The sequence below is a fragment of the Schistocerca piceifrons genome, chromosome 7, assembly GCF_021461385.2.
Source record: "Schistocerca piceifrons isolate TAMUIC-IGC-003096 chromosome 7, iqSchPice1.1, whole genome shotgun sequence".
In the NCBI taxonomy this organism is placed as follows: Eukaryota; Metazoa; Arthropoda; class Insecta; order Orthoptera; family Acrididae; genus Schistocerca; species Schistocerca piceifrons.
Genome location: NC_060144.1, coordinates 186547533 through 186571645, shown reverse-complemented (window position 1 = coordinate 186571645; position 24113 = coordinate 186547533). Strand labels below are relative to the sequence as shown.

General features: G+C 41.9%; 1 protein-coding gene across 4 annotated transcripts in view; it reads right to left on the bottom strand.

The window, feature by feature from the left end:
* Positions 1 to 24113, bottom strand: part of LOC124805084 (glycine receptor subunit alpha-3) — a 603880-nt gene that overhangs the window by 425021 nt on the left and 154746 nt on the right. The gene's annotated exons all lie outside the window — the stretch shown is intronic.

The following is a 24113-nucleotide window of genomic DNA, read 5'->3' as shown; positions in this document are numbered from 1 at the left end:
GTTTGTGGTTACAAGCTCATTTTCAAAATCTCCTATTTGAGACAGGTTACTCGAGTCTTCCGGTGTACTGTAAATCAGAGAATGTACAAACACGAAAAAATTAAGTGCTAATTTGGTATACATCTGGCTCTTACAGTACGCGTATCATCTGGAACAAGGCAAATATAGGAGCACTACTACATCCAAGGATCCTCTTAATATCAGCCTCTTAACATTTACAGATCTATTTTAATGCATACGAATCAGTATTACAAAACACTTCTAAAGAAAAATAGGAGCCATCACATAAATAGAAGAGTAAATACTACGACTCTGTCCAACCAGATATTCCTCCACGGACCTGGTATGCCGGCCGCTGTGGCCGAGCGATTCTAGGTGCTTCAGTCCGGAGCCGCGCTGCTCCTACGGTCGCAGGTTCGAATCCTGCCTCGGGCATGGATGTGTGTGATGTCCTTAGGTTAGTTAGGTTTAACTAGTTCTAAGTTCTAGGGGACTGATGACCTCAGATGTTATGTCCCATAGTGCTTAGGGCCATTTGAACCATTTTGGATCTGATATTTCCACTCAGCGGCAAGTCGTTATATCAATTTTGAATATTGTAATAGGAATAGTTATAGGGTAGTTAATGAATGCTTCGATGCCACTAAGAGTTTAGCAGAATGTATGTTATCCGAACCGTAATATGTAATGGACATAAGTTAGAAAGTATGGTTCTTCTTGATTTCTCTCAGCAAATTAAACTATGCTTCAGTTATAATTCGAATAAACACCATTAACATTATTTCACATCATTTAACTGTAATTAACAGAAAGTTACATTTCGAAAACCTAATATTGTGAATTAACATACCGTCGTCAACTTCAGCAAAATGTGTGATTTTGTTCTCGTGATTGCGTTATCACATTCCCATAGAAATGTTAGAAGTATCTATGTTGTAATTAAACCAAATAATTAATTAGCGAAATTCGTTACTTTCAGCTTACCTAAAAACAGATTTTTGGAACATTTATCATTCATCTGATGTATTTAACGTGACCTGTGAACTTCATGTATATGTCAATAACGAAACAGCAGTTACATCAGTTGTAATTCCTTTTTCATGACTGTTATAAACACAGTTGATTTTCAGTCATTTTGATACTACGAACTTTAACCTGAAATTTCGTTTTGGTGTTTCGTACTATACCTCAGTTTTTTATGTCAGGAATAAAGTCCAACGTGAAATCGACATGTAATTAATGATTTTAGGATAGGTTTTGTTATTGTAACTTCATAATCAAATTTCCACACAAAAGTCAAAAGATCAAATGCTTTGAGAATGAACCAAGATTGTCTTTAATATCGTATTAATAGTTTGTTGTAAATGATTAACTTTTCAATGTAAATCAGTAATGTAATTGTTTTTGACAGTAGGCCAAAGAACATACATTGTTAAGTATATACTGAGCGATGCAAAGCATTTAAAGTCAGTCGCTGTTTGGCCAGCGTAATGGCGCAAAATCTGTAGCAGTTACTGTTCTGTCAGTCATGTTGGTAGAAAGCAGTTTATGTGGGAACATCTTTTTAAAGGCTTACGTCTCGGTCAGCTCTTGTTCGCATTGACGACACTTTGAACAGTCGACGTTAAATTTCAAAAGTGTTACCATCCGTAGTTCTATCCTTCATTCGATCCCTGCGAAACCCTACATTTCAGCAGGATAATGCGCGACCGCTTGTTGCAGGTCGTGTAAGGGCCTTTCTGGATACAGAAAATGTTCGACTGTTGCCCTGACCAGCACATTCTCCACATCTCTCACCAATTGAAAACGTCTGGTCAATGGTGGCCGAGCAACTAGCTCGTCACAATACGCCAGTCACTACTCTTGATGAACTGTGGTATCGTGTTGAAGCTGCATGGGCAACTCTACCTGAACACACCATCCAAGCTCTGTTTGACTCAATGCCCAGGCGTATCAAGGCCGTTATTACTGCCAGAGGTGGTTGTTCTGGGTACTGATTTCTCAGGATCTATGCACCCAAATTGCATGAAAATGTAATCACATGTCAGTTCTAGTATAATATACCCGTTCATCATCTGCATTTCTTCGTGGGGTAGCAATTTTAATGGCCCGTAGAGTATAAATTGAGGACGGCTGAACTTGGCTAATGGTGCTGTCCGGCCAGCAGCTGATCGCATCTGCTCAGGAAGAGGGCGACGGCGCAGCGAGGGCGTACTCCCCTCGTGCAATTGCCGCCTGATTGCGCCGCTATGTGTTGTCCGGCGTGCTGCGCCCTGCGGCGCAACCCCGACCTGGCACAAGGCGGCAGCGATTGAGCTGCGCTTCCCCACTGTGCGCCAGCGAGTCGCCGTCTGCTGCTCTCGTAAAGGCTCTTGTGGCGGGTCACGGCTGCGTGGCGCAGCTTCCAGCACAACTGTGCCACCACAAGTTTGTTGTTTGAAAAAAAGGAACGGAAACAGAAGTGAACGGTCGTTAGTTTGGCAGCAGTTACTTCTTCAGGCTGACAACGCTTGCGTAAACAAATAAGGAGAGAGACACCAAGCGAACACACAGTCACGAGAGAAATCACACACCCTTCTCGTAAGAAAAATCTGCGGTTAGTGTTCAATGAATTCGAAAGTAAACTTCTATGTACTGACTTGGCAGAAAATCCTAAGAAATTTTGGTCTTATGTCAAAGCGGTAGGTGGATCAAAACAAAATGTCCAGACACTCTGTGACCAAAATGGTACTGAAACAGAGGATGACAGACTAAAGGCCGAAATACTAAATGTCTTTTTCCAAAGTTGTTTCACAGAGGAAGATTCCACTGTAATTCCTTCTCTACATTGTCGCACAGATGACAAAATGGTAGATATCGAAATAGACGACAGAGGGATAGAGAAACAATTAAAATCGCTCAAAAGAGGAAAGGCCTCTGGACCTGATGGGATACCACTTCAATTTTACACAGAGTACGCGAAGGAACTTGCCCCCCTTCTTGCAGCGGTGTACCGTAGGTCTCTAGAAGAGCGTAGCGTTCCAAAGGATTGGAAAAGGGCACAGGTCATCCCCGTTTTCAAGAAGGGACGTCGAACAGATGTGCAGAACTATAGACCTATATCTCTAACGTCGATCAGTTGTAGAATTTTGGAACACGTATTGTGTTCGAGTATAATGACTTTTCTGGAGACTAGAAATCTACTCTGTAGGAATCAGCATGGGTTTCGAAAAAGACGGTCATGTGAAACCCAGCTCACGCTATTCGTCCACGAGACTCAGAGGGCCATAGACACGGGTTCACAGGTAGATGCCGTGTTTCTTGACTTCCGCAAGGCGTTCGATACAGTTCCCCACAGTCGTTTAATGAACAAAGTAAGAGCATATGGACTATCAGACCAATTGTGTGATTGGATTGAGGAGTTCCTAGATAACAGGAAGCAGCATGTCATTCTCAATGGAGAGAAGTCTTCCGAAGTAAGAGTGATTTCAGGTGTGCCGCAGGGGAGTGTCATAGGACCGTTGCTATTCACAATATACATAAATGACCTTGTGGATGACATCGGAAGTTCACTGAGGCTTTTTGCAGATGATGCTGTGGTGTATCGAGAGGTTGTAACAATGGAAAATTGTACTGAAATGCAGGAGGATCTGCAGCGAATTGACGCATGGAGCAGGGAATGGCAATTGAATCTCAATGTAGACAAGTGTAATGTGCTGCGAATACACAGAAAGATAGATCCTTTATCATTTAGCTACAAAATAGCAGGTCAGCAACTGAAAGCAGTTAATACCATAAATTATCTGGGAGTACGCATTAGGAGTGATTTAAAATGGAATGATCATATAATGTTGATCGTCGGTAAAGCAGACGCCAGACTGAGATTCATTGGAAGAATCCTAAGGAAATGCAATCCGAAAACAAAGGAAGTAGGTTACAGTACGCTTCTTCGCCCACTGCTTCAATACTGCTCAGCAGTCTGGGATCCATACCAGATAGGGTTGATAGAAGATATAGAGAAGATCCAACGGAAAGCAGCGCGCTTCGTTACAGGATCATTTAGTAATCGCGAAAGCGTTACGGAGATGATAGATAAACTCCAGTGGAAGACTCTGCAGGAGAGACGCTCAGTAGCTCGGTACGGGCTTTTGTCAAAGTTTCGAGAACATACCTTCACCGAAGAGTCAAGCAGTATATTGCTCCCTCCTACGTATATCTCGCGAAGAGACCATGAGGATAAAGTCAGAGAGATTAGAGCCCACACAGAGGCATACCGACAATCCTTCTTTCCACGAACAATACGAGACTGGAATAGAAGGGAGAACCGATAGAGGTACTCAAGGTACCCTCCGCCACACACCGTCAGGTGGCTTGCGGAGTATGGATGTAGATGTAGATGTAGATGTAGACTAGTAGTGGTGTCCCGCAGAAGTTAGCCCGCGAAATATTGAAACTAGAAAATAGAACTGGCCAAGCAATAGTAGGACTCGTGCCCTGAGAGTCCCGTGCAAACTTAATTGTGTGTATACAGCGATAATCATCTAAAACTTGTACTGTAAATATTGCGGAAATGGAAGTGCTATTGATGTGTGGTTTTGATATATATGAAGATGATGTATATAAAGATGAAATGGGAAATATGATACTGCGTGAAGAGTTTGACAGAGCACTGAAAGACCTAAGTCGATACAAGGCCCCGGGTGTAGGCAACATTCCATTAGGACTACTGACAGCCTTGGGAGAGCCAGTGCTGACAAATATCTACCGTCTGGTGAGCAAGATGTATGACACAGGCGAAATTCCCTCAGACTTCAAGAGGAATATAATAATTCCAATCCCAAAGAAAGCAGGTGTTGACAGATGTGAAAATTACCGAACTATCACTTTAATAACCCACTGCTGCAAAATATACTTACACAAATTCTTTACAGACGAATGGAAAAACTAGTAGAAGCCGACCTCGGGGAAGATCAGTTTAGATTCCGTAGAAATGTTGGAACACGTGAGACAATATTGACCCTACGACTTAACTTAGAAGATTCATTAAGGAAAAGCAAACCTACGTTTCTAGCATTCGTAGACTTAGAGAAAGCTTTTGACAATGTTGACTGTAATACTCTCATTCAAATTCTGAAGGAGTCAGGGGTAAAATACAGGGAGTGAAAGGCTATTTACAATTTTTCACAGAAACCAGATGGCAGTTATAAGAGTCGAGGGACATGAAAGACAAGTAGTGGTTGAGAAGAGAGTGAGACAGGGTTGTAGCCTTTCCCCTATATTATCAATCTGTATATTGAGCAAGCAGTAAAGGAAACAAAAGAAAAATTAGGAGTAGGTATTAAAATCCATGGACAAGAAATAAAAACATTGAAGTTCGCCGATGACACTGTAATTCTGTCAGAGACAGTAAAGGACTTGGAAGAGCAGTTGAACGGAATGGACAGTGTCTTGAAAGGAGGATATACCATGAACATCAACAAAAGCAAAATGAGTCGAATTAAATCGGGTGATGCTGCGGGAATTAAATTAGGAAATAAGAGGCTTAAAGTAGTAAAGGAGTTTTGCTATTTGGGGAGCAAAATAACTGATGATGGTCGAAGTTGAGAGGATATAAAATGTAGACTGGCAATGGCAAGGAAATCGTTTCTGAAGAAGAGAAATTTGTTAACGTCGAGTATAGATTTAAGTGTCAGGTAGTCGTTTCTGAAAGTATTTGTATGGAGTGCAGCCATGTTTGGAAGTGAAACATGGACGATAAGTAGTTTGGACAAGAAGAAAATAGAAGCTTTCGAAACGTGGTGCTACAGGAGAATGCTAAAGATTAGATGGGTAGATCACATAACTAATGAGGAGATATTGAATATAAGTGGGGAGAAGAGGAGTTTGTCGCTCAGCTTTACTGGAAGAAGGGATCAGTTGGTAGGACATCTTCTGAGGCATCAAGGGATCACCAATTTAGTATTGGAGGGCAGAGTGGAGGGTAAAAATTGTAGAGGGAGACCAAGAGATGAATACACTAAGCAGATCTAGAAGGATATAGGTTGCAGTAGGTACTGGGAGATGAAGAAGCTTGCACAGGGTAGAGTAGCATGGAGAGCTGCATCAAACCAGTCTCTGGACAGAAGACCACAACAACAACAACACAACAAAACAACTTCAATCCAAACAGTCAACAAAATCTACAATAAACACAACAAACCGTTTTACACTTAAATTCATAGCGACATAAAATTAAGTAGAGAGATACCAACGAAACAAAAAATAACATACATATTACAAACATATGCAGGCAATATATCCAGCAAATTTAACGCTTTACTAAAGAAGACCACAGTTAGATTTGCATACCGCACTGCACACAACCTAAAGACACTAATTAACTCCGGAAATACGAAACTACCATTGCATTCATACCCTGGCGTATACAAAATCAATTGTAATGACTGCGGAAAATTCTATATAGGCCAAACAGGCAGAAATTTCCAGATTAGAGACCGAGAACATACCAGAAACAGTAACACAAACCCATTTGCATTATTTAACCACGTAAAAACTGTAAATCACAACGTAGACCAGATGGAAAATTCGATGCAGATTCTCCACATAACACGAAAAGGCCCTAAATTAAACATTCTGGACGAGATAGAAATCTATATACACACCCGCAAATGACTAGAAAAATTTTTGGTGGTCTTGCGGTAGCGTTCTCGCATCCCGCGTACGGGGTCCCGGGTTCGATTCCCGGCGGGGTCAGGGATTTTCTCTGCCTCGAGATGACTGAGTGTTGTGTGTCTTTCATCCTCATTTCATCCTCATTCACCAGCAAGTCGCCGAAGTGGCGTTAAAGAACTTGTTGAGCGGCGGCCGAACCGCCCCGCGATGGGTCTCCCGGCCACCAATGTCACACGTTCATTATTATTATTATTATTATTATTTAAAACATAAAAACTATTTTGATGATATTATTGAAATTACTAACCACGGATAATTTTATAAAACGAACACCAATAAATAGCTGCAAAGATTTTACTGTCACACAACTCCATAGATTTATAAAAACAAATCTGTAATCATGTAACATCGCTGACATAACTCGAAGTTGTCAAACTTACAAAATGTTAACAAGATCTTAACGCTACTGACCAACAAATAAAAATTCCACTGCCGAGACATTACTGAGCGAATAGTTCATAATTTCGCTTGTGATTTGCTTAAAAAAGCACGTAGTAACATATCTGACAGAACGTAATATGGAAGTCAGTCTTACGCCAAATGTACAAAATAATTATTTATCACGAAAACTCACAGATACATGATCTAAATACCGTACTGTAAGTTGCAGAGTGCTTGAAAATGGCCTTTGAGCCGAAATAGGTCTATAGTGAATGAAAATAAAGTCACAATAATAACAACTGCTACACAAAGCAGCGTTTTGGCTTAATGTACAAATAATGTCCTTACAAGACGTATACAGTGTGGTCCATTGATCGCGACCGGGGCAAATATCTTACGAAATAAACGTCAAACCAAAAAACTACAAAGAACGAAACTTGTCTAGCTTGAAGGGGAAAACCAGATGGCGCTATGGTTGGCACGCTAGATAGTGCTGCCATAGGTCAAACGGATATCAACTGCGTTTTTTTAAAAATGGGAACCCCCATTTTTATTACATATTCGTGTAGTACGTAAAAAAATATGAATGTTATAGTTGGACCACTTTTTTCGCTTTGTGACAGATGGCGCTGTCATAGTCGCAAAAGTATAAGTACGTGGTATCACGTAACATTCCTCCAGTGCGGACGGTATTTGCTTCGTGATACATCACCCGTGTTAAAATGGACCGTTTACCAATTGCGGAAAAGGTCGATATCGTATTGATGTATGGCTATTGTGATCAAAATGCCCAACGGGCGTATGCTATGTATGCTGCTCGGCACCCTGGACATCATCCAAGTGTCCGGACCGTTTTTTCGTTTGATGCTTATTTCGTGAGATATTTGAGCCCTGTCACTATCAGTGGACCACCCTGTATAACGCTTCAGGCCCAGAAGAATTTAAAAAATTGATTGGATGTTCGGGGCTCGTGTTGTTAGCGAATCAACAGATTGTAATAATGCTTAGTGTATTTTTGTGCAAACACACACTTTTTCAAATCAAACAATGCCTATTGACATTGACAAACTAAAAATAATGTAAATTAGAATGTCAGTGGTTCTAGTGCAAATCGTTTACGAGATATCGCATTTTAAAAAATAACCACACAGACACTTGCTTGTGCTATGCAACCCGCGTTGTTGCTAGGTACGACGTTGTTATGTTTAGGTACAGTGTGCTTGTGTGTTCCTTGAGTGCATTGACACTTGTTGTCAGTTAGTGTGTGGCAGTTCAAGCGGTAGGTCGTAAGGGGACGATGTGATTTACCAACGCAGAAAAAGCCGACATGCTCGTAGTGTGTGGAGAGTGTAGGAAGAACGTAATCGGTTCTTGTACGGTGTATGCGGCATGATATCCCAATAGACTTCAGCCATCTCGGCATTTATTTATCAATCTCTTCACCCAGTTACGTGAAAGTAGTAGTGTAACACTCAGACAATGTAACAGAAGGGAACAAGTAACGAGAGACGAGGGGGAAATTAATTTTCTCGCTGATGTTGCAGTTGATCCGCATGTTACCTCCCACGAAATCGCACGAGAAAGTGGCAACAATGACATCGACACAGGTTCTACATCTACATCTACATTTATACTCCGCAAGCCACCCAACGGTGTGTGGCGGAGGGCACTTAACGTGCCACTGTCATTACCTCCCTTTCCTGTTCCAGTCGCGTATGGTTCGCGGGAAGAACGACTGTCTGAAAGCCTCCGTGCGCGCTCTAATCTCTCTAATTTTACATTCGTGATCTCCTCGGGAAGTATAAGTAGGGGGAAGCAATATATTCGATACCTCATCCAGAAACGCACCCTCTCGAAACCTGGCGAGCAAGCTACACCGCGATGCAGAGCCCCTCTCTTGCAGAGTCTGCCACTTGAGTTTATTAAACATCTCCGTAACGCTATCACGGTTACCAAATAACCCTGTGACGAAAAGCGCCGCTCTTCTTTTGATCTTCTCTATCTCCGCCGTCAACCCGATCTGGTACGGATCCCACACTGATGAGCAATACTCAAGTATAGGTCGAACGAGTGTTTTGTAAGCCACCTCCTTTGTTGATGGACTACATCTTCTAAGCACTCTCCCAATGAATCTCAACCTGGTACCCGCCTTACCAACAATTAATTTTATATGATCATTCCACTTCAAATCGTTCCGCACGCATACTCCCAGATATTTTACAGAAGTAACTGCTACCAGTGTTTGTTCCGCTATCATATAACCATACAATAAGGGATCCTTCTTTCTATGTATTCGCAATACATTACATTTGTCTATGTTAAGGGTCAGTTGCCAATCCCTGCACCAAGTGCCTATCCGCTGCCGATCTTCCCGCATTTCGCTACAATTTTCTAATGCTGCAACTTCTCTGTATACTACAGCATCATCCGCGAAAAGCCGCATGGAACTTCCGACACTATCTACTAGGTCATTTATATATATTGTGAAAAGCAATGGTCCCATAACACTCCCCTGTGGCACGCCAGAGGTTACCTTAATGTCTGTAGACGTCTCTCCGTTGATAACAACACGCTGTGTTCTGTTTGCTAAAAACTCTTCAATCCAGCCACACAGCTGGTCTGGTATTCCGTAGGCTCTTACTTTATCAGGCGACAGTGCGGAACTGTATCGAACGCCTTCCGGAAGTCAAGAAAAATAGCATCTACCTGGGAGCCTGTATCTAATATTTTCTGGGTCTCATGAACAAATAAAGCGAGTTGGGTCTCACACGATCGCTGTTTCCGGAATCCATGTTGATTCCTACATAGTAGATTCTGGGTTTCCAAAAACGACATGATACTCGAGCAAAAAACATTTTCTAAAATTCTACAACAGATCGACGTCAGAGATATAGGTCTATAGTTTTGCGCATCTGCTCGACGACCCTTCTTGAAGACTGGGACTACCTGTGCTCTTTTCCAATCATTTGGAACCCTCCGTTCCTCTAGAGACTTGCGGTACACGGCTGTTAGAAGGGGGGCAAGTTCTTTCGCGTACTCTGTGTAGAATCGAATTGGTATCCCGTCAGGTCCAGTGAACTTTCCTCTGTTGAGTGATTCCAGTTGCTTTTCTATTCCTTGGATACTTATTTCGATGTCAGCCATTTTTTCGTTTGTGCGAGGATTTAGAGAAGGAACTGCAGTGCGGTCTTCCTCTGTGAAACAGCTTTGGAAAATGGTGTTTAGTATTTCAGCTTTACGCGTGTCATCCTCTGTTTCAATGCCATCATCATCCCGGAGTGTCTGGATATGCTGTTTCGAGCCACTTACTGATTTAACGTAAGACCAGAACTTCCTAGGATTTTCTGTGAAGTCGGTACATAGAATTTTACTTTCGAATTCACTGAACGCTTCACGCATAGCCCTCTACACCTATCACCTCTCTCACTATCAAGGGTTGCATGGAAACGATCATGACAATCGTCTTTACTTCTGTACACAGGCTAAAAGACAGGATAGTTTAGATGTATCGCGTATCTTGTTTAATGATGAAGCCACATTTACCAATCATGGCCAGGTAAATCATCGAACCATGCACTATTGCTCTGTTGACAGTCCCCGTTGGCTTCGTCAGGTGGAACGTCAGCGCCTATGGAATGTGAACGTGTGCTGTGGGATAGTGAACCATCAGCTCGTAGCCCCGATTTTCATAGACCAAATACAGAACGCGCACAAGTACCGCAGTCTCCTTGACAGACCATGTTCCACGGATGGCGGAAGACGTTCCTCTGCAGACTAGCAGGGACCTATGGAACCAGGATGATGGCTGGTCAACGCATAGGGGACGAAGGACTACAGCATGTCGTCACGGATTGTTTCCAAATCGCTGGACTGGAGGACGAGGAGCTGTATCTTGGCCGGACCCTTTCCCCGTATTTGACACCTGTAGGCTGGAATACTCTCTTTCAAATTCTGAAGATGGCAGGGGAAAAATATAGGGAGCTAAAGGCTATTTACGATTTGTGCAGAAACCATATGGCAGTTATAAGAGTCGAGGGGCATGAAAGGGAAGCAGTGGTTGGGAAGGGAGTGAGACAGGATTGTACCCTATCCCCGATGTTATTCAATTTGTATATTGAGCAAGCAGTAAAGGAAACAAAAGAAAAATTCTGAGTAGGAATTAAAATCCATGGAGAAGAAACAAAAACTTTGAGGTTCGCCGATGACATTGTAATTCTGTCAGAGACAGCAAAGGACTTGGAAGAGCAGCTTAACGGAACGGACAGTGTCTTGAAATGAGTACATAAGATGAACATCAACAAAAGAAAAACGAGGATAATGGAATGTAGTCGAATTAAATCGGGTGATGCTGCGAGAATTAGATTAGGAAATGAGACGCTTAAAGTAGTAAATGGGTTTTGCTATTTGGGGAGCAAAATAACTGATGATGGTCGAAGTAGAGAAGATATAAAATGTAGACTGGCAATGGCAAGGAAAGCGATTCTGAAGAAGAGAAATTTGTAAACATCGAGTATAGATTTAAGTGTCAGGAAGTCGTTTCTGAAAGTATTTGTATGGAGTGTAGCCATGTATGGAAGTGAAACATGGACGATAACCAGTTTGGACAAGAAGAGAATAGAAGCTTTCGAAATGTGGTGCTACAGAAGAATGCTGAAGATAAGGTGGGTAGATCATGTAAGTAATGAGGAGGTATTGAATAGGATTGGGGAGAAGAGAAGTTTGTGGCACAACTTGACTAGAAGAAGGGATCGGTTGGTAGGACATGTTTTGAGGCATCAAGGGATCACAAATTTATCATTGGAGGGCAGCGTGGAGGGTGAAAGTCGTAGAGGGAGACCAAGAGATGAATACACTAAACAGATTCAGAAGGATGTAGGTTGCAGTGGGTACTGGGAGATGAAGAAGCTTGCACAGGATAGAGTAGCATGGAGAGCTGCATTAAACCAGTCTCTGGATTGAAGACCACAAGAACAACAGGCTTTTTTTATGTGGGAAAGCTGAAATAGGCTGGCTACAAGGATGTACCAACTACACCCGATGGTTAGAAACGACTTATTACTACAGTCTGGTCGGACATCTCCACTGAAGTGCCGACACGTGTGCAGCGGCCGGCGACATTGTAGTTTATCCTACTTCTAGTTTGTTAGTATTAATTTGCATTGTTCCATTTCAAAAAGTGACTCTTTGCGTAAAAAGTACACTAAGTATCAGTGCAATCTGTGGACAGGCTAACAATATGGGCCCCTAACTACCAATCAATTCTGTGAAAACTGCACATCAGTAGCATTTTCCATTGTCGCAATATTTGCGCTGCAAATGATTAACCCCTTATATAGTTCATCCAACCTGGAAATAGAGAATATCAACAATTTTTGTCTGTTTTAGATATAAATACTGGCAAGATATCACTCCCGGGAATTCCAAGATCGTATCAAAATAATCTCTACAGTATTTCCTCAGACTAACCCCGACATAAAAAAAAGGCGACCAGGGGACTTAAGTTGATACATGTAGATATAGAAGAAATATTTTTATTTAGTTACTAAAACATGGCTACAACTTACATTTTATGTTTGCATGCAGTAATGTTCGTCTATTATCCTTTTGACGGATAATGAATGCAATGTATGTTCTAACCGGAAAAAGATATTTTTTATGTGATGTAATTATACTTGCATAATTTTCAGATATTTTTTTTTTTACTTTACTTGGAATCTAAAACTTTGCTTCATGCCAAATTTCATTATTCTACGTCAAAAGGAAGTACCCTATGGGTTTTGATGAGTTTGCGAGTATCAAAATATGTGACATCAATGGCCGAATCTTTTGAGTTCATTGACTTAGAAGCTTAAATTTTTACACCGCCAAGGGACCGTAGCCCTAAGTACGTACATAGATTTGAATTTGATACGCTAACCTGTTTAGATTACGGATTATGCCCGCAGGGTACTTTTTCTTGTTTAGTTCTTGTTTATGATCTCACAAGTCACACGAGGAGAAAACGGCAAGTGGCATATCCCGATGTCCCCTTCTCTCAGAGCAAGAGGGGTCAAAATAAGCGAACACGTGTATCGGCTTATCCGCAGATACTTGACCGTTTCTGAAAAAGCGACGGTTAAAGTTTTCGAGGTCTATACAGGTACTTTATGTGTCTTTTACCGGGAGATCTGCTCAGATTAGACGGTGGCACAATGGTTAGTGTCGCAGCTTCTTAGTTTTGCGCCGTGTTGGAAACACTATTATTACTTTTCTGTTTTTTATGTGTATTCCCATCTCTGTAGAATATCACTACACGAATGTTTTCCAATGTGTATTGATATAACGCTGTCCTTATTCGTCTGCTAATTGAATGTTAGATGAATGAACTAAAAAAAAGACAATTACTTGAAATTGTTTTCTGTGAAATCCCCTGTAGCGTATCTTGATTCATAATCAATTGCAAGCGCCAGTTTTCGGAAAAGCGATTCGTTACGCATGGTTTGCCGTGAAATTATTGTCAACACGCGAAATCTTCACCAGTGTTAAAGACGTTCCTTTCCCGAGTGAGATTCATACGAAGACATGTTACTGAGGCAAACCTGCATTCGCGCGATGCACGTGGTGTTTGGAATACCTTTGTTTTGAATGTTTCTACGATCGGTATCGCAAAAGGGATTGCAGCACATTTTCCTGAAGATTAAATATATGATTAAAATATAAGAATTAATGTAAGAATTTATATAAGAATTAAACATCAGAATACGAGAATTTAAAATGATAGGTTGTAGAAAAATATCAGCTACCAGTCGCAATAAAAGGTTATTTATTTGTCACACGACCGGTTTCGGGCTTGCCCCCATCCTCAGGTGTTTATACATTCATGTACATGTTTATATTGCTGGTGTATAAACACAAAAAAATTATTTGCTGGTGACTAAACAGGTACTAGTGGGGCAATTGTAAGTGGCAATATCTGTACTCACATAAAGATGAAGCATCATTATTATAGTTACGCTGTGGTGACAGTTTTGCCACTTAGTTACACATTTATTATCATTTTCACGTCCATATTTCAGTTTTATAGAGTTTAACAGCATATTTCACTTTTACGATGTGCACTCGTGAAATACACCGCGTTTACATACAAACATGTGTGCTGTGGTCAAAGAACTCAGACGTAGCAGGTGTAAAGATGTTGATCAAACAGAAACATGTAGGGTATGGTAAAAGAACTTATCCACAAGAAGTGCAAGGGTGTTGTACATATAGAAACTTAAAAAGCTATTATAGACTGCGAAGATTTTTGATACACATTATGAAATTTTTGTATCCACATTTTTGTCGGAGAACTTAGATCTAGGAAGTACAATGATGTCATGTATATGAAATCACCAAAAGCTATTACAAATTAAAAAATGACATCTAGAGTTGTTTTGAGCCACACTGTAGTCAGAGTAGTATCCACTGTGAATAAAATTCATTTAAAATGCTTCTTACGGATCAACATACTAGACACACATATGTTACATAATAAATATGTGACACTTAGTGTGAAGTCCAGTTGTAATTTTACAATTACATTAAATTAATACTTGTTCCATAAATACGACACCTCGTAATGATGTGGAAGGTGTCAGTTTCACATAAGTTTTCTTTACACAATATAATTTTTCTTAGAGTTACTACTTCATATCTAAAAGGTCATCTATAGTGTAGAACGAGTAGTCACCCAGAATTTCCTTTAACTTGTTCTTAAATGCTGGTTGGCTGTCTCTCAGACTTTTAATGCTATTTAGCAACTGACCAAAGATTTTTGTGGCAACATAATTCATTCCTTTCTGTGCCAAAGTCAGATTTAACCCAGAATAGTGAAAACCACTCTTTCTTCTGGTGTTGTAGCCATGCACTTTGCTATTATTTTTGAACTGGGATGGGTTATTAACAACAAATTTCATAAGTGAGTGTATGTATTGCGAAGAAAACAAATGTCTGCAAAGTGATTTTGGGTGGGCTCAAGCTATTATTCTGATTGCACGCTTGATATAATGATATAATGCCCTTGCTACAGCCGCAGGTTCGAATCCTGCCTCGGGCATGGATGTGTGTGATGTCCGTAGGTTAGTTAGGTTTAAGTAGTTCTAAGTTCTAGGGGACTGATGATCTCAGAAGTTGAGTCCCATAGTGCTCAGAGCCATTTTATAATACCCTTGTATCCTCTAATTCGATAACAAATATCCGCTGAATAACCTTTCGGACATGGGCTGATAAAAAAAAACAATAAAAATAAAATAAAATAAATTAAAACTATAATTGGGTGTCGAGGACGGGGCGCAAAAATAGAATAGTGAAGATCACCATTTCTTTTATTGTTGTAGCTATGCGATTTGGTATTATCTTTGAACAGGGTGGCTTATGAATAACAAATTTCATTAGTGAATATGTGTACTGCGAAGATACTGTGAATATCATGAGTTCCTTAAACAAATGTCTATAAAGTGATCTTGGGTGGGCTCCAGCTATTATTCTGGTTACACGCTTAATATAACGTCCTTTTATCCTCTAATTTGATAACCTTCTACGGACGTGCGTAGATAAACGAAAAAGTAAAAATAAAATAAAAGAATTTAAAACTATCGGGTTTCGGATACAGGGCCCAAAAAGAAGCAACGACGCTAAGCACTGAGCCCACATATCGTCTGAGGATAATGTGCGGTTAAAGTCACATGAAGTACTGTAACAATACCTCGACAACTTCGACCGTCGTTTTTTCAGGAACGGTCGAACATCTACTGAAAATCCCAGACACGTGTTCGCTTATTTTGATTCCTCTTCCGCTGAACGAAGTTCCTGGGAAATCGGGATATGGCACTTGTCATGTTCTCGTCGTCAGCAGCGGAGCCTTTACGAAGATAAACTGAGCTGCTGTTAAAAGATTAAAGCATTTTGGTTGAAATGCCATCATAGTGAAACTAGCTACTGCCTGTCAGCTACCCAATGATTTTTGTGAATCCTCTAAGAAATTATTTGGTCAATCTGACATCTGGTGGTGGAGTGTGCAATGTCAGTTCATGTAAGTGTAATGCACCCGTTTTTGCAAGGCCATTTTTTGTCGACTGTTTTTTCGGGTACTGTTAGGAAGAAGAGTTGGCTTTAATAGCCATTTATACAGCCTGACAGCAGTGAAGCACCCAGAAGCGGAGCAGGAAACTAAATGAAACTTCACAGGTTGAGAGGGTATGGGATGTGATTATAAAATCGAGTAAGATTTACAAGGAACTTGGCAATATGAGCCCACTTACCAATACGTTACACTCGCTCTGGCTTGGGTGACTCGGATGGGAAAGTTGTCGTAAAACAGTCGTATCCTCGCGTAAGGCAAGATGGCCCACAACTGTTGTCAAAGGTCCTGGTATCCTGGATATTGGCGCTGGGACGAAAATAACGTCCGAGGTGCATGTGCAATCGAGGACAGATCTGGAGATCTTGCTGACAACGGGAAAATCTTAACATCTCGCTGACTGTTCACACAGACTAGTACCATATGTGGACAAGCATTGTCTCGTTGAATAATGGAGCTAAGATTCTCTTGCATAAGTTGTAACACAGCAAAGCAAGCTGACTGTGACGTACCGTTGTGTGGTCATAGTTCCCATAATCAGTTCTAGCTGTGCCCTGAAGTCATATTAGATGGTTTCCAACAGCTCGCGGTCTTGCGGTAGCGCTCTCGCTTCCCGCGCACGGGGTCCTAGGTTCGATTCCCGGCGGAGTCAGAGATTTTTGCTTCCTCTAGATGACTAGGAAGGCAATAGCAAACCACCTCCGCTGGGACCTTCCCTGGTACGGCGGTGCGGGTCCCCCGTATCGTCCCCTACGCACCTCTGAGTATATGGGACCTCATCACAACAGCATGACTCCTGGAGTGACACCTACATCTACATGACTACTGTGCAATTCACATTTAAGTGCTTGGCAGAGGGTTCGTCGAACCACAATCATACTATCTCTCTACCATTCCACTCCCGAACAGCGCGTGGGAAAAACGAACACCTAAACCTTTCTGTTCGAGTTCTGATTTCTCTTATTTTAGTTTGATGATCATTCCTACCTATGTAGGTTGGGCTCAACAAAATATTTTCGCATTCGGAAGAGAAAGTTGGTGACTGAATTTTCGTAAATAGATCTCGCCGCGACGAAAAATGTATTTGCTTTAATGACTTCCATCCCAATTCGCGTATCATATCTGCCACACTCTCTCCCCTACTACGTGATAATACAAAACGAGCTGCCCTTTTTTGCACCCTTTCGATGTCCCCCGTCAATCCCACCTGGTAAGGATCCCACACCGCGCAGCAATATTCTAACAGAGGACGAACGAGTGTAGAGTAAGCTGTCTCTTTAGTGGACTTGTTGCATCTTCTAAGTGTCCTGCCAATGAAACGCAACCTTTGGCTCGCCTTCCCCACAATATTATCTATGTGGTCTTTCCAACTGAAGTTGTTCGTAATTTTAACACCCAGGTATTTAGTTGAATTGACAGCCTTGAGAATTGTACTATTTATCGAGTAATCGAATTCCAACGGATTTCTTTTGGAACTCGTGTGGATCACCTCACACTTTTCGTTATTTAGCGTCAACTGCCACCTGCCACACCATACAGCAATCTTTTCTAAATCGCTTTGCAACTGATACTGGTCTTCGGATGACCTTACTAGACGGTAAATTACAGCATCATCTGCGAACAACCTAAGAGAACTGCTCAGATTGTCACCCAGGTCATTTATATAGATCAGGAACAGTAGAGGTCCCAGGACGCTTCCCTGGGGAACACCTGATATCACTTCAGTTTTACTCGATGATTTGCCGTCTATTACTACGAACTGCGACCTTCCTGACAGGAAATCACGAATCCAGTCGCACAACTGAGACGATACACCATAGGTCCGCAGCTTGATTAGAAGTCGCCTGTGAGGAACGGTGTCAAAAGCTTTCTGGAAATCTAGAAGTACGAAATCAACTTGAGATCCCCTGTCGATAGCAGCCATTACTTCGTTCGAATAAAGAGCTAGCTGCGTTGCACAAGAACGATGTTTTCTGAAACCATGCTGATTACGTATCAATAGATCGTTCCCTTCGAGGTGATTCATAATGTTTGAATACAGTATATGCTCCAAAACCCTTCTGCAAACCGACGTCAATGATATAGGTGTGCTTCTCCAGACTATTGGAATAGCTGGTCTCTGTAGTATAAACACTGAGTGAAGGGATCAAAAACGAACTTCAAAGGATGTCATGTGACGTCCACTACGGTCAAATACAAAACAAATAAATAGATAGATAAATTGGTAAGGTAAAATGGAAATGAGCGTGTGGCGTCATTGGCCGGGAGACCCCTTGGGGCGCAGGTCTGGCCGCCTTGGTGCAGGTCTTATTACATTCGACGCAACATTGGGCGACCTGCGCGCCGGATGTGGATGAAATGACAGCACAAGACCCAGTCACTGAGCGGAGAAAATCCCAGACCCAGCTGGGAATCGAACCCGGGCCCGTAGGATGACAATCCGTCACGCTGACCACTCAGATATTGGGGCGGATAATTGGTAAGGTGACCACTCGCAATAAGCGGCAAATCCGGGTTCGAGTCCCGGTCGGGAAAAAATTTTCATTGTCGTCATTCCATTCTGCAGCTGATAGTTGTCCTTATTTGCAATTGCGAATTCATTTAATGTATTCCATTACTTGTTGTCGGGTGGGAGATGTGGCTGTGATGGGGTGACGATGTATCAGGTCAAAACACGGCTATCCTCTCTAGTGGTGATGAGATGTGGTCAACCGGTACCTTAACGACAGATACACAGTCCAGTATCGGGCCATTGTCGTATTCGAATGCCCCACAAATCTGGATTTGCACGAATAGAGACTTACAATGAGGCCTCTTTCAAACTCTGTCAGGTGCTGATAGTGCTGTATCATAGGAATACGCGGCGTCTCCGGTCCTCCACAGTGATCGCTCAACATCTGACGCTATGCACGCAACTTACACACACTACCAGGTCTGGTAACGACACTAAACGCCAACCACACTAACGCACTGTTGTGGCCGTTCTACTTATCGCAAGAAATGCAACTCGATTCATCAACGTATCAACCGATAGTGCGTATGAGGTCTGTTCACAAAATTCCGGAACTCTGTCCACAAAATTTTTCTTCGCTTGCCTTCCACTTACTGTGCATGGTCTCCTTCGAAATACTCTCCTCCACAACTGACACACCGCTCCCAACGCCGTTTTACTTCCAAAACAGTCTTGGTATGCGTCTTGCCGGATTACGCTAAGCGCCGTCTGCGAATTTCCTTTTATGTCGTCTATCGTTACATATCTACATCCTTTCAACGGGGTTTTCAACTTTGAAAATAAAAAATAGTCGGCAAGGGCCAGATCTAGAGAGTGTGGAGGATGAGGCAGCACAGTGTTTTCGTTTTTTGTGCAGCTGTCACGCACCAACAGGGTTGAATGTACGGGTGTGTCATTGTGATGGAAGAGCCATGAATCTTTTCGCCACATTTCGGGCCGTTTCCTTCTCATATTTTCTCGCAGGCGTCGCAACACCTCCCGATAGTACCATCGATTAACAGTTTGTCCATGTGGCACGAATTCATTATGAATCAATCCTTCAAAGTTACGGAAAACTGTCAGCATGGCTTTGATATTTAACCTGACCTGAAGGTCGTTTTCTGGTCTCGGAGAACCTTTCCCGACCCACTGTGAAGATTGAACCTTGGTCTCGACATCATAACCATAGCCGCCCGGGATTAGCCGAGCGGTCTAGGGTGCGGCAGTCATGGACTGTGCGGCTGGTCCCGGCGGAGGTTCGAGTCCTCCCTCGGGCATGGGTGTGTGTGTGTTTGTCCTTAGGGTAATTTAGGTTAAGTAGGGTGTAAGCTTAGGGACTGATGACCCTGGCAGGTAAGTCCCATAAGATTCCACACACATTTGAACATTTTTTAATTCATAACCATAGACCCAAGTCTCATCACCAGTTACGATTCTCTTAAGGAACATCTCGTCCTCAGTTGCAACATCCAAAACGTTTTCACAGTTTGTGAGGCGAAGGTCTTTCTGGTCTTGACTCATGAGCCGTGAGACGAACCTGGCGACAACACGATGCATTTCATGACGCTGTGTCAGGATTTCATGACATGATCCAACTGAAATGTTACATTCTTCTGCACTCTCTCGGACAGTCAGACATCGATTGCCGCGCACAATTTCGTTGGCGTTCCTGACGCGAGCATCGTAGGTAGACGTCGAAGGGAGTCGTGAACGAGGGTCATCCTTAACTTCCGTCCAGCTATTTTTAAGGGGAGTACGTATGTCCTATATCCACAGTGTTAAATTTGCAATATTGATGACCCATTATCTCAGAACCTGTAACAGATAGAGATCTGAAATTTTTCTAATTATTGAAGCAGAATCAAAATGTTCAGAGAAATAATTAGCTCGTTATGATTTTTGTTGTTCAATATTTTCTTTTAAAAGTCCACTTTTTCTTCCGTAAGTAAAAAACCGTCAGAGGTAGAGATGTTTTGGGAGGTTCAGTAGCTGCAGTACACTAAGTGGTAACATAGTGTAAAATTAGATATATGTATCTGTAATAGTTCCTGAGATAATGGGTCAAATAATTTTAAAAATGTCATTTCCGGAAAAATCAAGTTCAAACATTTTATTTGATATTAACTTACACATGGAGGCACGCCAGCTTCTAGAAACAGCCAGGCCCATAATCAGCATTACCTGGATCCTGTTCTTGAAGATCCTGCAAACCTAGAAGCTTCCTTCTTTTCCTGCATCTTGCTTCTTTAGTCATTTCCTCTGCTGCACGCTGGGCTTTCATGATCCTAAGTCGATCCATTCGCTGAAAGGCTTGCAGTGTGCTGGCACCTGGAGTGATACCAAGTTCCTCTAGTACCCCAATTCTTCCCTTTATACCATCATTAAACGTTATCACAGCATCACAAACACCCAAGCATAGAGCTTTCCTTCCTACAAAGACATTTTTTGGTATGCGGGTCCAAATTACATTATTGAAACACTCATTCAGGTTTTGTGTTCGACCATGGAGACATTTGGAAAGGAGGTCAGGATGAGCTAATTCACTATATATTGGTTTAATAGCTTCCATCACTGCAGATGGTATGCTATTTTTGTGCATAAATTGTTCCTCGCTACCCGCTGCCTGAGCTTTGCGGTACTTGCACCATGAATCAGCACCAGGTGGACAAAGACCATGTATAGGTGTATCATCAGTGGAAGATTTGTGGAAGAATGTAGCCCACACTGCTCGTTTCATCCCTTGTAGGTCACGTGTATTGCTTCTTACTGCCATTTCATAATAATGCTGGAGTTCATCAATGTTTTTGTCTGTAAGTCTTTCCATCTGATAACGCCTCTTTTCCTTTTGTCTGCTTCAATTTTCGGAGACGTGTTCCCATCCGTTTTTGAACGTGGCACACACATTCAATCTTAACAATCTGCTTATTACCATAAGTTTGGCTTTCCACTACTGATGTGTAAGCTTTTGAATCACCATCCCCCAAGTACTCAGCGTAACACACATCTCTCTCCTGTTGTGAACTCTGAACATAGAAACAACTGCAGTAGTCTCCATACCCCCACTAGTTCCCTCATAATTCTTAGCACAATTTGTTTTATGGCTTTCATTTATTTCATCAACTGATTTACACTGATGACAGTATTTATTTAGCAATTCAATGTTTAAAACTTTACCTGTGTCAACACTAGTGAGTGTTACTACTTGAGTATTGCTCGTCAGTGTGGGATCCGTACCAGATCGGGTTGACGGAGGAGATAGAGAAGATCCAAAGAAGAGCGGCGCGTTTCGTCACAGGGTTATTTGGTAACCGTGATAGCGTTACGGAGATGTTTAGCAAACTCAAGTGGCAGACTCTGCAAGAGAGGCGCTCTGCATCGCGGTGTAGCTTGCTCGCCAGGTTTCGAGAGGGTGCGTTTCTGGATGAGGTATCGAATATATTGCTTACCCCTACTTATACCTCCCGAGGAGATCACGAATGTAAAATTAGAGAGATTCGAGCGCGCACGGAGGCTTTCAGACAGTCGTTCTTCCCGCGAACCATACGCGACTGGAACAGAAAAGGGAGGTAATGACAGTGGCACGTAAAGTGCCCTCCGCCACACGCCGTTGGGTGGCTTGCGGAGTATAAATGTAGATGTAGATGTAGACAGTTGGAACTGCATTTTTTGATGAGTGACCTCTCATCTGCCATGTGCCATCAACTGCCACAGATAAGTCTGTTGTGTTACTTAATTCTACTGCTTCTTTAGCAGCAGCTTTCATAGAATAAACAGCAACAGATTTGACACATTCACCAATTACTTCTGTGTACTTACTTGATCTGGTTGGAGGGTTTGGCAAGGTCAGTGTTGCACATAATACTTCAGCTGCAGTCAATCCTGTCCCAATGCACCTCATTCCATACAGGAATCTAACATTTCTCTCAAACAAGTCATTCTTGCACTTTTCATAAGTCCAAAATGATGTCGAGAGCCTGCAAACTTCGCACTGAATATCAAGTTTGTTAGCCAGTCCAGTCCTTGCAGAAGAGCCCTCAAAGATGCTAATTTGCCCATCACAAACCATACATGACACAGCATCTTGCAAAACTTGTCCTAACACACTCAAATCTAAAAGAAAATAACCTAAACCATTTTGATCTTTGCCAATAAATAAATCCTCATGGTCTCCAAGTTTCCTCTTCGAAGCACTAGTAGGTGTGTCCTTATCACGAGTCTGTGAAAAATCTATTTCAGGATCAACACTGGATTCAGATTTTGTGATATGCTGATTTCCATGGAAACGTCGCTTGTTAAAACAACCCTTTCTTTTCGTCACGTTGAAAAGAGGTATAAGAGCGTGTAATAACACACCAAACCACTATGTTTTCAGTTCAAAACTTATGAAACACGACAACCACAAAGTAAATAAACAAAATGCATGTGCTATACCGCCATTTCTGTTTACACAGTGCAACCAACCTCTTAACACGAACATTAACATGATTTCAAGGAATAAATAGCTGAAAACACTGCCTCCTAGACTGAATAGTTCAAGAGATAGAGATACTTAGGCAAGTCAGTGCAGAACGACCGGATAATTTTACACACGCACTATTAACTTTGAAATGATAAAACTACACTTACAATTGGAATTTTTCGACAAATAATGCATCAAATTATTCAGGAAAGATCAAATATTAATAAGAGATAATAATCCGAAAATGTCACTTTTTGACCAATTCCACCATACGTACTCCCCTTAAACCGTATTAACCATTCGTAACACCGCGTACGGCTTAAGCACTCATCACCGTAGGCTTCCTGCATCATTTGCTGCGTCTCTGTAAAGTTTTTTTTGAGTTTCACCGAAAACTTAACTCTGCCATCTCGAAATTCGCAAACTGTGCGACACAACGTTCGATTCAACACAGCACTCAAACGATAACTAACAGATATACAACAATGAAACTTCCGGCAGTTACGCATTAAATATAGGCCTGTGGAATGATGCCAGTCGCAGTGGGTCGCTGTGGTCGAGCGGTTCTAGGCGCTTCAGTCCGGAACCACACGGCTGCTACGGTCGCAGGTTCGAATCCTGCCTGTGGCATGGATGTGTGTGATGTCCTTAGGCTAGTTAGGTTTAAGTATTTCTAAGTCTAGGGGACTGATGACATCAGACGTTAAGTCCTATAGTGCTTCGAGCCATTTGAATTTGAAATTTTATGCCAATCGCACTTCGCTGCATCACACCATTGGCGCGAAATTACGAATGTTCCGGATTTTTTTGAACAGACTACGTACATGTACGAAATCACATTGAGATGCAACTATGTCTTCTGGGTACTTGACTTTTTTTGTCAGGCAGTGTATTTATATTTAATATCACCTGCCTCGCCACTACTATCATTAGGTGGTTGAAAATCACATCCCTTTTCGAGTTTCCTTTGTGCT